The sequence below is a fragment of the Protopterus annectens genome, chromosome 2.part0 (assembly GCF_019279795.1).
Source record: "Protopterus annectens isolate FY-2018-M chromosome 2.part0, PAN1.0, whole genome shotgun sequence".
In the NCBI taxonomy this organism is placed as follows: domain Eukaryota; kingdom Metazoa; phylum Chordata; order Ceratodontiformes; family Protopteridae; genus Protopterus; species Protopterus annectens.
Window position 1 is genome coordinate 1,055,600,360 of NC_056728.1, and position 12,587 is coordinate 1,055,612,946.

Below are 12,587 nucleotides of genomic sequence, written 5' to 3' on the forward strand. Positions count from 1 at the left end.
ACTGCAAAGTGTCAGTTGGTTGTATATTATAAATGGGAAGCAAGTGGACTGATGTGACAGTGAGAAAGATGAAAGACCAAAGACAGAAGTACACAGTAGGAAAATGGGTAGGGAAAAGTGGTAAGAAGTGGAGGAAGAATGGTAGCCATTTTTGTGGGATTCATGCACTTTTTTGAGAAGAAGGGTATAGTTGGTGAGAGGCATGGGAAGATGTGGGTAGCAAGGAGAATATAGAAATGGCAACAGATGCAGATCAACAAATATATAGCAGAAAGCCTTAAAGGGACAGTAATGTTACAAAAGGAAGGCTGGAATAGAGATACACACACACACACACACACACACACACACACACATATATATATATATATATATATATATATATATATATATATATGCACAAACAAACACACACACACACACACACACACACACACACATACAGTGGACAACTGGTGATGGGGAGGATTGGAAAACAAACAGGGAAGAGTAACACTCAGTGAAGGGGGATACACTGAGATGGAGGACTGGTTGAGTTGAAGACAGCCTGCCACTCTCTCCCACCAGGGATCCCATTCAGATGTCAGTCACCTCCATGGCAGGTATCGTGGATAGGGTCCATGTCTGTTAGCCTGATGGTGGGACCAGGTGGCTATGTGACTCTGCAAGTCACATGAGGATGCATTCAATGATCCCAGTATGTTTATCAAAATTCTAGTCTACCTTGGTCTGGACCTGCTGCCTTACTTCCCTCAGGGTGACCAGAAGCAACCCTCTGTGCCACTCACTAATGAGGAGCTGATGCTTCCTGCAGTAGAAGTAGCTTATGAGGCTTCCAGTGGGCCCTCCATGTAATCCTTCACAAAACATCCTTCATCACATTTCAGAGAGTCCATCATAGGGACAGATGGGTACCAAGCAGTTGGTGTTGTGGCAGGTGAAAAGTGTGGTGGCTGCTGCCACATGATTTCCTGTTCTACAGCTGATGATGCAGAAAAAAGGAACATAAATGGAGAGAAACAAAACAACTGAAAAACAGACTAAGAAGAAAATTATGTCAGAGTAAAAGACTACAGGATGCACTCAGCAATGGTCAGTCTGATGAGATATGCTTCACTAAGTCAGGCCTTGGAAGGAGAAAAAAAAAGCAGAGCAATCCTTATATAAATAGATGGGGAAAAATATGAAAAAACAGGAGACAAAATCGTGTAATATAACTAGCTGTGCCCCATCACAGTTGTGTAAGAAAGTGTCACTCTGCATAGATGGCAACTAGTGGGTGAGGGTGTGTGTGTGTGTGTGTGTGTGTGTGTGTGTGTGTGTGTGTGTGTGTGTGTGTGTGTGTGTGTGTGTGTGTGTGTGTGCCCGCGCACGCGCGTGTGTGTGTGTCTGTGTGTGTGTGCGTGTGTGTGTGTCTGTGTGTGTGTGTGTGTGTGTGTGTGTGTGTGTGTGTGTGTGTGTGTGTGTGTATGTGTGTGTGTGTACATGTGCACTGGACAACAAGGCAATGAAAAAAATAATTAAGCTGAGCAGATTAATTAGCCAGAATTGTAGAAAACAGGGGTAAGAGGATTTGCCATACTCAGTGCAGCATACATCATCACTACAGTTGTCATACCCATGCTGTTTCATGTATAACTGACACAGTGAAGGACAGTGGCATAGGGAGAATTATATTAACAAATGACAGTCCAAGGGCAGTAAAGAACTGTGTAATTGTAATCATATACCTATGAGCCAATGAGCAGTAACATGCTATACTAATACAAAGGAGAAAATCAGCCTAATTGTAGTGGTTCAGAACATTTGCTATACACATGCCAATGTTAGGAATAACTGTCAGAGTTAAAGCCATTAGCACAGTTAAAATGAATTTAAAAACACAGCAGTCCTGCAAGCAGTCAACAGATATGTAACTGCTAGTTGTTAAACTGCAATACAAAGTTGGGCAATGCTCTTGTAAGCAGGTGAAGTAGATATACAAGTCAGGGAGCAGTACATTTTACTTACCCCAAGCCATGTAGAGTCTCTCCGGCCTCTTCTGTCAAGCAAGTGTATTCTCTGTTATCGCCTATGCCTGTTATTGCCTATGCTGAAAACACAGAAGAACATCAATGAGCAAAGCATGACCATGAACATCCAGAATGCCTGTACCTATATACTAACAGCTACTGTAGGGTGTGTCAGCAGGAATGAAACCTTAATATAATGCCTCAGCTGTCTTTCCCTAAACAATTCTTCCAACTAGTGAAGAAGATCTGGGTGGCATCACTACAAATCATTGTATTTGTGCCAACACTGCTCAACAGATGATGCCTGTGGTATCAGTCACTGTCCTGCATAGTGAATGTCCAGCATTAATCTTATACAGGAAACCCTTGTATCTGTCCACTAGCAGGTGCTTCCTGTCATGAGTGTATAGAAAGGATTTTAGTTTCTCTGTTACATGAAGCAGGAAACTTCTCACAGTCTGATCATACAAAGGCCAATTTCATTCACAAGGAAAAGTCCAGGAGAGAAAACAATATCTATGGTAAAGCTCTGCACATTGTGGATACCATGTGATGTATATCAACTGTAGTAGCATGATGACCAACTAGGTCAGCGCAATGCTTGTGACTAGTAGCATGACAAAGGGCAACAGTTGCTGTGCATACAAGCTCCACAGGCATGCACACTCCACATGATTTATGTGCCCAAGTATGGAGATGATGGGCACGTGGGTATGGCGATGATCAATGCCATTACTTTGCTGAAAATGTCTAGTAGCACAGCACAGCTACAAAGCTATGCACACCTTAATGGGTCACAGTGCAAATGAAAAAGGAAGTCCAGGCCTCACAGCCCGGAATAAAGCTGATAACACATTGTGCTAGTGGGGGGATTCAGAGAACATCACACTGAATGACCTCGTTAACACAATAACTAAACTATTTGTGGCTCCGCTAAGTCTGCTCTTCAGTTTTTCCCTTAGAACTGCTCTACTTTCAATCTAAACAGTCTATTCTCTATCTGAAAAGCCCAGCACTTGCTCCTAAAGCATTTTTACACAGGTAAAGCACTCTTAAACAAAAAGAAAGCACTACATCCACCTACAATCCCCTTGAGTACCCATTTCCCTATAGGTTCTTTCTGACAGTTACACAGCAATCCCTTACACTATTCTAGCATGTTGAAGGGTCAATTACTGGCATCCTCTCCAGTTCAGCTGGTGAATCTGGGAATCTTGAGGCAATGTTACAACTGCCTCGTACACAGACAACCCTCTCCTCCTCCCAACAAATACAAATATATGTGAGAGATGCAACTATATAGCCAAACTGGAGGCTGAGCTCCCTCACAAAACTAGTCAGGAGGAGAAGGTAACCACACACACCACAAACCCAGTCTCACATAGACCTATCACAACAACAAACCAAACACATAAACACACAAAAATATACTCGGAGGCTCTAATTAAAAATCTACCAAAACAACAGAGGCCTCCAAAGCAGACATCCAAGCAACCACTACCTCAAAACATAGCACATGCAACACATAGTTCACAAAGTCAGTGTGCCAAACAGTCACAGCCCTTAAGGCCAAACAACATGCCTGATACACTTGTAATAGGTGACTCCATAGTCAGACACACTGACGTCCCGCTCACCACACTAAACAAGGAAAAGGTTACAGTAAGCTGCCTGTCGGGCGCTAGAATCTGCCACATAACACAAGCACTCAGGTCACTCCAAAGCAAGTACAAATATGACTCAGTCATTGTCCATGCCGGTGTGAATGACCTGAGACGTACCTCCCTGGACTACATGAAAAGAGACATAGAGGAGCTCTCTGATTATGTAGCCCAGGCTGTTATGACCCTGACCCTGAGCAGCATCTTACCCTCACCAAGAATGATGCCACAGTACAAAGACAAAATGATCAGCTTTAACAATTGGCTCAATTACTGGTGTCATTCTAAGGGGATCCAATGTCTGTCTGCTTGGGATGACATGCTAGACAAGCCACGCTGCTTCGCAAGGGACGGCTTGCACCTGTCACCCCTGGGCTTCCGGATATTGGCCAAGGCTCTTGCCACCCCCATAGTGCCTTTTTTAGGCAAGGCTCAAAAGACAAACCCACCTCCCTAGAAAACACAAGTGGAAAAAAACTAAGGGTAATGCTGCTAAATGCCAGAAGTCTAAACCTCAAGATGCACGCTCTCGAAGCCCTCCTCAGTATGGAGAACATAGATGTCTGTGCAGTGACTGAAACCTGGTTCAAGGCTCCTGAGAGCACCCCAGCACTACCAAGTTATACCTCATATCATGCTTTTCGGCCTCAAAACTTGGACCGAACCACAAAAGGAGGGGGAGTATCCACATTCATCAAAGATACCCACACCTCCAGGTTAGTGGCAATGCACGAAGATCGGAGACCATCCATGTGCAACTAACCATAGGTAAAACTGCCCTACAGTTTGTAGCATGCTACAGACCACCCTCTCAAACTCAGGAACCCCACTCAGCCTTCCTGAAGACAATGGAGAGTATAAATGTCTCTCCAAATACCATCATACTGGGAGACTTCAACTACCCAAACATAGACTGGGAGCATTACTCAAGCCCCAACACCCTAGCCCAAAGGTTCCTAGAATTCATAAACTCAAATGCGATGGAACAACTAGTCACCACTCACACAAGAGGAGATAATATACTAGACCTGATCATCACAAACATGGGGACACAATGCTCCACACCGGAAGTATACCCCTCATTGGTGAGATCAGACCATAAATTAATCTCACTGGAAATCCACATCCCCCCCCCAGCACAAAAGACCACAGTGAAGAATTTCTCAAAAGCTGACTTCACACTTCTTAAGACTGAAGTGGTATCCTTCAGGGCACCTGGGCCAGTGGAAACCACAGCCCACACCACTGAATCCTTTATAAACGCTTTCTACGGACACCTTCAAGAATGCATGGATCATGCAATCCCAAATAAAACCAAGACCCATTCCCCCAAAGGCAGGCATCCTGTCTGGCGGACCCCAGCCATTAACATGTTTTACAACAGGAGGAGGAAGCTACTACATGACAGAGCAAAATCCCCAAAAGGGAAGGCATCTCTGATCAGTACTAGCAAAAAACTACGATCACTCATAAAATCATCCAAGGCCAACTTTGAGAGAAAAATCGCAAAAGACACTAAAGACAATCACAAGGCCTTCTTTAGTTATGTTAGAAACCTGGGTGGAAACTCCCAGATATGCTCAGAGTTAGTCCAAAATGACAAAAAATACACTGAACCCACAGACATTGCCAACATACTGGCAGACAGGTTCAGTGCAAATTTTTCACCCCCCCCCAAAGGAGAAATATCTATCCCAGCAGAGTGTAGCCTCCCTGACATCTCAGATGCCCAGGTGAGAGCCGCCCTCTCCAAAGCTAAAAACACAGCATCAATGGGACCAGACGGTGTCCCGGGTTGCGTGCTACATGAACTCCAAGAGGAACTAAACCCGCACATAAGGCTGCTGTTTAATCTTAGCCTTACTACAGGTTACGTACCCAAAGAATGGCGTACAGCAACAGTGGTCCCACTCCACAAAGGAGGTGCTTCTATGGACCCTGGAAATTACTGCCCCATAAGCTTGATGAGCCTGGTCTGCAAAGCTATGGAGAGGATCATTATGGAACTCATAAACAAAGACATTGGGGACCTACAGACACTGGATCCTACTCAATTCGGCTTTGTCAAGGGCATATCCTGCCTTTTGAACCTGGTCGACTTTTTTGAAACAGTCACTAAGGCCATTGATGAGGGTAAGGCAGTTCACACAGCCTACCTTGATCTTGCAAAAGCCTTCGACACAATACTCCACTCGGGCATCATAGACAAGCTTACCAGCTTAAATGTAAACCCATACGTCATAAGATGGGTTGCAAACTGGCTCAAGGACAGAACCCACAAGGTCAGAATTGCTGGAGCCATGTCAGAGTCTAAGCCAGTCACAAGCGGTGTCCCACAGGGCTCGGTCCTGGGACCCCTCTTGTTCGGCATTTATTTTTCTGAGGTGCAAGCAAACAGAGGAGGATTGTGGCTGACAAAGTTCGCAGATGACTGCAAACTGGGCGCCATAATTGATACTCCAGCGGACACAAGCATCCTTCAGAAAGGCCTCATAGAAATGAATAACTGGTGCCAGAGCCATGGCCTTAAACTGAACGCCAAAAAATGTATAGTCATACCCTTTGGGAAAAACAAAGTACCCACAAATTACCACATAGGTGGTAATCCATTAAGTACGGAAGAAGTAATCGGGGACCTAGGGACCCAAGTTGACAGTAACCTCTCATTTGATACTCACATTGCCAAGGTGGTTAGGAAGACCTTCTATATTACCCACCTTATCATGAAAGGATTCACATCTAGATCAAGAGAGGTCATTGTGCCCCTATATTCTTCCCTTATCAGACCCATAATTGAGTACAATGCCCCATTTGGGATGTACCTTACCCAACACCTGCAGCAGTTAGAAAGACCCCAAAAGTACCTCACCAAGAGGATCAAGGGTCTCAAACATATGTCATATGCTGCCCGGCTGAAGAAACTCCAGCTCTATTCAGTCACATACCGCCTACTCAGAGGCGATCTATGCCTGATATACAAGGCCATGTCCAATCCGGAATTAATGGACATGCTCCACCTCAGAAAATCCAAATCCACCAGAGCCACCAGAGTGAGAGATTTGAACCTCAACACAGAAATAAATAGGACGTGCTGGAGGGACAGATTCATAACCCAGAGGCTCTCTACACTCTGGAACAGAATCCCAGTCCATGTTAGGCAGAGACCCTCACTGACTCTCTTCAAGAGAAATCTTGACGAGTAGATGGGAGATCGTAGGTTTACCCCGGGGGTCATCTCTGTGTCACTGCTAGACAGAGGCACAGTAAACTAAACCCTAAATGGGCATAGTATTCTCATTCCAAGGGGTGGCGAAAGCCACACACACTCTGGCTGGGCTTGTAAATGCCCTAGGGCAGATAGCCTAGTATGAACCTATGAACCTATGAACTACAATGCGAGCTACTTAATGGCATAATCAACCATGTAGTTGCCATATTGTGAGAGACTATATGATAAAAACTCATTGACTATAGCGAACAGAGTGTAGTGCAAAAAATGCCATACAGGGACACTGTAAACAGACAGATGCACTGTTAATATTTATACCTCATTGTAGAGAAAATTCCAGGGTGCATGGTTGACACTCACAGTAGTCACACCATGCAGATTGCTGTGTACTAACATTTCAATGGCTACAGTAGGGATATGGCAGACTGCCGGAGCGTGGGTTGTCGACTTAGTAAGGGCAGAGGGGCCACTTAAGACATGTTACAATATTGGGGGCCTTTCCAATTGCCAAGATTACAGGGTTCTGGTAGAATGGCTGCTATTCCTGTGGTGAGGGGAACAGCTATCCCTGGCTCTTTGTCCAAACATGACAGGTTGTAGCTCTTTATAGGGGTTGCAGCTGTCCAAACTATGGGAAGCAGGCATGACAGATGGCATATCTGTCTGGGGTGGGAATCCAGGGACAACAGAGGGAGTCAATGGTGCATACACAGATGCAAGAGGATGCTGGACAGGGTCAATGTAAGCAGATCACATGCCCAAAAGTAACATAACAGTCGGGAAGGGTTATATCATAGCATTGCAGAAGGTAGTAAGGGCAGCAAGGTGGTGGGTTTATCCAATATGGCCATTACTGTATACACAAACTGATCAAGTGTGTCCCCAGAGGTGTAATGTAGAAGTAGTTTGAAAATGTCATCCCACTGGGGTTTGATGTGATGCTTCCAGTCCTAGTATGTACCCATGGCAGAAGAATCCTGAAGAATTATAAGGCAAACAAGGCCTTTAGAATCTAGGTGTAACAGGAAATGATGCAGCTAATAAATGCTGTAAGTGGACAAACTGAGGCATTTCTACAGAGGCATTGCAGGATCACTGACATGAACTTCTAGGTGAAGAACTAGGCTCAAGACATAGTTACAGAGATGTAAGTTACTGGGTCCACTCCGCCAAGACAGTACCAGCTCACACGTACCAAACAGTCTCTTATAACTTATCAGTGCAGAAACCAGCAAGACATTAATTTTGTGTAATTGACTGGTTGTGGGAAATGGACTGCTTAGGAATGCCAGAATCTCTACTAGGGCACCCCAGGTGATTAGTGGAACATCTCAGTTTTGTTGGACATTGGTAGCACATCAGTATAGTTTAAGCACATATGGCCATTTGTATTACTGTCTGTCAGGAGCATCAAGGCTGCAATTGCAAACATCTGTAGGACAGGTCATGCCTGTCTATGGGAAATGCAACAGGTGAACTCTGTGACATGCCTTTGCACACAATGTGCCTGCCAGCTGTGCAGAGTGTACATACACATTGTGTACAACATTTTTGTTACCCAGGGACTTCAGAACTTCAGAAGCAGCATCCTGAAAAAAAGAGGTGCATATGTACTCATGCCTGAGGAAAACATGGTATCGAAGCTGAAAATGATTGCAATGTGCACATGGCATAGTCAGCAGACAAAGTGGCACACTGAGCAGTAATAACAGTGGATGGAACTTTCCTAGCTAAAGGGAATTAGCATCACTTGTGTTTAGTGAAGAATGTCCCATCCATTTGCATATCACACATGGTATGCAGATGTCAGAAACAAAGCTATTATCAGAGGATTGCACAGCCTCCAAGGTATGCACACATGGCCTTAGGCTCAGAAATTCTATGATGTTGTTGTTACTCTATTCCTAAATCAGGGAATACACAAGGCTGTAAAAAAGGCACATATGTACGCTAGCTGGTCCATGTCAAAGGTGCTCAATGCATTGCATGATCTGTGTAATGTCATACATGTCCTCTGTGTATACCTCTAATCATACACAGAATAGTATGCCACTTGGCAGCCATTAGTAGGTCCTTAAAGGCTGCTTGCACATGGCAGATATAGCTGAGGTAGGGGACAATTGTGCATTGCAGGTGTGCACAGGTGCTCTACTGGGATGGCAGACTCTACCATGGCCACCACCTTTGGCTTGGCTCCTTATAAGGACATGGATAGCACTCTTTCAGCTCCACCACTATCTCCTACTCTGGTCATGGCCACTCACATGGATGTATATGACAGTCTTTCAGCTCTACCTCAGCCTGTCCTACTAGCTGCAGTAAGTCACATGAATGTGGCCAATAATTTCTGACTCCACCATTGCCTCCACCCTGGCTATGGACTCTAAGGTGGACAAAGTTTGTCCAGCTCTCTTGTGAGTACACATCTCCACATGTCCAACTCAGGGTCACAGAGTTCCACAGCAGCCCACTCCCTACTAGATGTCTCCCAAGTGACAGTCACCCCTGGCTGGACAGGGCACAATGTCACGCAATAAGATGTTAGAAGCACACAACTTGAGTTGCAGCAACACTTCCTTATAGAGGACTAGCATGATAATGCCTCCAGACATACCTCTGGACCATATATTTCAGGGACAGTCTGTACACCAAACTAGCAATCCACCCTTTGAAGGCCCACACCAACACCAGGGCACATGATCACTGACATAGCAGAACCCCATAGCCATGTGTAGGCTTCCCTCAGGCATCACACATGAACTTTCCACCTATGGAAGCATTATTGTCCCTTGTCACTGTGTACTTCATTTGTGCAAATGATGATGATGATGATGATTGCAGCCTGTTCACCCCTCTGGCTCAGTAGGGTATGGTAATGTATAATAGTGAATATGGCCATGGCTTCTGTGAATACCTACAGCCATTGCAGGGAATATTAGACCACTTGGTAGCCATTAGTGGGTCCCAACAGCTGCTTGTGCATGGCTAGTCCATGCACTGTACTGCAGAGCCTGGCCATATAAAACGAGTCAGTTTTGCTCCATGGTTGTTTTGTCATGGCTCATATTTCTGAATTAGATGTGGTCTCTGCCAGTACTGTGACATACTGTGTCCACCTCTGCCTTGCACAGCATTAAGAAATATTTGAAAATATAAGTTCACTTCACACTAATATGAATGCAGGAGTGGTTGAGAACACAATTCTCAGCAAAAGCCTTGCCCCATTTCACTTCATTGAAAACTGAAGAACTATTCACATTATTAAGTCAGGAGAGAACGTATTATAGCTTAGAAATTCTGACCATCACATTGCCTTATGCATGTCACCTTTTCACGTTTGTTTCATTAATAATGTATAGGGGAGCAATGAATGCATGCATTATTCTAAAACTTAATACACTTCTCACAGACAAACATAAAGACATAAGAAGACTGCAACTATTTAACAGGTTTGTTTTATAGAAATAAAGAACGCACACTGCGAGAAATAATTACTTGGAAATAAAGAACACACACTGCAATAAATCATTACTTGTCTATTGCATTGCTGCAGATAAGCATGGCACAATCATTCTCACCCTTCATAAAATGGAACAATTTATTCAACAGCTGGAAGACTTCCAAACTCAGAAACAGATGCATAAAATTTAGGTCTACAGAGCAATGGAATGCAATGATTAAATAACTAGGCAGAAACTTGTTTATAGTAATTTATGCATCTGTGACTGCATGTCATATATATACATATGTACACAGCACATATATTATTTATCTCTTTGTCTATCTATGTTTAATAATTATTGGATTTACAATTCAGAAAATACCTCTGCACTCATTGTTCTTTGATACTCAGATATTAGTGTACAAAACATAACAGATTCAAATAAATGGTAGATCTTTATTGGATGGAAGAGCATCTGTTTATCTTGTCTTGAAAATTGTAGCTGCATATTTAGTAGCGATGGTAATGACGTACTGCTCACAGTGGTATGGTGATGGTCTCTTGCTAGGTAATAGCAGGCCACCATGAAGTTACTGTTATATGTACAAGGTAATGACACCAAAATGGCTTTCAAACATTATTACTTGTGAACTGAAAGGCAAGCAGTGCTGACCCGTCTTTTTTAATAATTAAGTCAAAATATTGTGATCCCTGATGAGTGGAAATGAGCAGAAGTTATTCCTCTTTAGAAGAATTAGATTAAGTCAGAGGCTATAATATCCTAAGACCTTCTCATCTTAGAATCTTAGGCAGTATGGATTCACAACACTTAGAACCTGCAAAACAAGTCTCTTAAAATTCTTGGCCTAATAGCCAAAGCACAGACTAAAAATGAGCACACTGCTTGTAGACTGCATGGACATTAACAAGGTGTTTGACATGTACCACACAAAAGATAGTAAGCATACTTATCAGACACTTGGAATATGTAAAACTCTGGCGAGATAATGGAACAGAAGTACAGCAAAGAAGTATTTAAACTTAAAAGTTCACTCACATGAAGGGATGGTAATCAGTGGTTAACACAGCAGTTAGTACTGGTCCTTTTCACATCTGTGTAGGTCTCTTTCCAAAATGCCTGGGAGCAAATATTCATATTCTGCTGATAGCACAACATTATTGAACAGGATGGATATGGAAGGACGTGTAAGCAGTGCAGGTGAACACCAGTGAAGAATGAAGAAATGGTGTAAATCATTAGTCAGTGTAAAAACATTGGACAATGCATCTGGGAAGCAGACGTAAACCCTAAACCTCTTACCTCCAGAATCAGGGACAAACCCATAAATAACTGGGATAAATGCTCTAAATCAGGGACACTTTTTAATATATTAGATCCATTAACTTGAAAAGTTGACAGAATAAAAAAGCATGAATTAATTTGCATTTTCTGAAGTAAAAGAAGTCTGTAACTCTAATAATTATCATGATTCATTGTGTAATCCACCACATTTCTCCCCAAATCAGTAGTTTTGAAAGGGAATACAAGTGACAGAGCAAAATTCTGAGCCAATTCAGAAACATTTGAGAGATATAGAAGCACAGGATCAGAAAGAGATCGCATAATTAGAAGGAAAGAAACAAAAGCAATAAAAGAAAAGGAGCCTCGGGAATAGTTAGATCAAGTGATGTAAACGTATACAAGGAATATTAGATTTATAGTTTATAAAAGGATGTTGTAATGCATGCTTGATTACAACCCACTAAAGGACAGAATGAGCTCAGACTACAGGGTAAGCCTTTCAAAAGCACAGTAATTCAAGGTTATGCTCTAACTACAAGTGCTGAAGTTAACCAGTTTGATGAGGATCCGCAGCAACTTTTGGAAGTAATACCAACAATGTTTTTACATTGCTCATAGCTGATTGGAATGCTAAAGCTGGTAATCAAAATGCAACTGTAACAATAGGCATGTTTGACTTTAGGAAATGACATGGAAAGGGACAAAGAGTAGAAGAACTATGTGAAAACAATTCACTCATTATAACAAACATTCATTCAATAGCCTAAGAGTTGCATTTAAACAACCCTCTCACAAGATGGTCATTACCAAAATCAGACTGAACGTATACTTTGCAGTCAGTGAAGAAAGACTTCTATACAGTCAGCAAACACAAGATTTGCTGCTGAATGTCGCTCCTACCATCAGCTTCTGTATCGATTGCAAAGTTTAAAATTAAAGA